Source organism: Myotis myotis, unplaced genomic scaffold, assembly GCF_014108235.1.
Source record: "Myotis myotis isolate mMyoMyo1 unplaced genomic scaffold, mMyoMyo1.p scaffold_m19_p_29, whole genome shotgun sequence".
NCBI lineage: Eukaryota > Metazoa > Chordata > Mammalia > Chiroptera > Vespertilionidae > Myotis > Myotis myotis.
In genome coordinates this window covers 3,293,781-3,294,932 of record NW_023416334.1, presented here as the reverse complement: position 1 = coordinate 3,294,932, position 1,152 = coordinate 3,293,781, and the positions used below count along the sequence as shown (strand labels likewise).

The 1,152-nt window shown below is 56.2% G+C and overlaps 1 pseudogene; it reads right to left on the bottom strand.

Moving 5' to 3' along the window:
- Positions 1-373: 373 nt before the first annotated feature.
- Positions 374-1,152, bottom strand: LOC118649336 (annotated as a pseudogene).

Here is a 1,152-nt window from a genome sequence, read left to right as displayed (position 1 = left end):
CCGTCCTGCCTGTGCATCTGTAAATCCCTCTGTGCAACACCAGGTCCATCCTGCCCCCAGCAGTTGCTGCATCCTAACAGCTGCAGTCTAGTATCGTGTGGGAAGTTTAAAGAGTTCTCCAGCTTGTAAATGCTGAAAGGGAACTAGCTGTTCCAGGTGCTCATTTCCTAAAACTCTGAGTAAATCATATCCAACTGACAGGGCCATGTGAAGCTTTTAAAAGGCCTTTCTTTAAACAGCAGTGACTAAGGCCCCTCCCGTGTCCCCAGCCTTCTAAGGCCCAAGGCAAGGTGCCTGTGGCCCCGGAACAGCCCCTGGGCTTCCCCACATCCTAGGGGGCAATGGAGGAAGGGCAGGCCAGGCTAAGCGTGAGGAATAACAGTCAGTGTTACCGGGCGCAGACCAGGAGTCCATGGGCCTGGAGGACCGCTGTGAATTTGTCAGTTTTCTTCTCCGCGTTCTTTTCGGCCTGATTCCGGAGCCTCATGAGCCGCTTTCTCTTGCGGTGATGGACCTTGGCCTTCTCCTTCCTCTTCTCCTCCAGAGGGGCTGTCCGGCCTGGTATTCCAGCCACCCTCGTAGCCAGGAGCCCCGGCAGGCAGACTCCCGGGAGGCTTCAGACGCACGCCTTGAAGGCGGCGGGAACCCCATTCGCTTTCCTTGTCGTAGGGCGGGGGACCCTGTCAGACACCTGGAGGCGTCCGAGGCGGCCTGGCCGCTGGTCTTGTGGGGCCACGTGCCTCGCTCGGCCGCCAGAAGATACGGCTGCGGGCTCGGGCGCGCTAAGGGCCACGGGATGGGCTGGTGTTTATCTGTTTGCAGAGGAAGGCCAGGAACTTCAACTTGTTTCTGTAGAAATTGCCAGAAATGTGATGCCCTCACAGAGCACAACCACCACCTTGTGGCTCAGCAGGACCTGCTTGGCCACGATGGCCGCCAGGCGGCCCAGGAGATGGCCTCGGCCATCGAGCACCAGGCCCTGCCCTCCGCCATCTTCGGCAGCTGCCTGGGCTGTCTTTTTAATTGTGACCAGTCTGTTGGGCAAAACGTTTCATTTTTTAAGTATCCATTTTCCAGATTACCTGTGAGATTGAGCATTTTTTAATGCCTTTTGGCCATTTTAATTTCCTGTTCTATCATTTGCTTGATCAT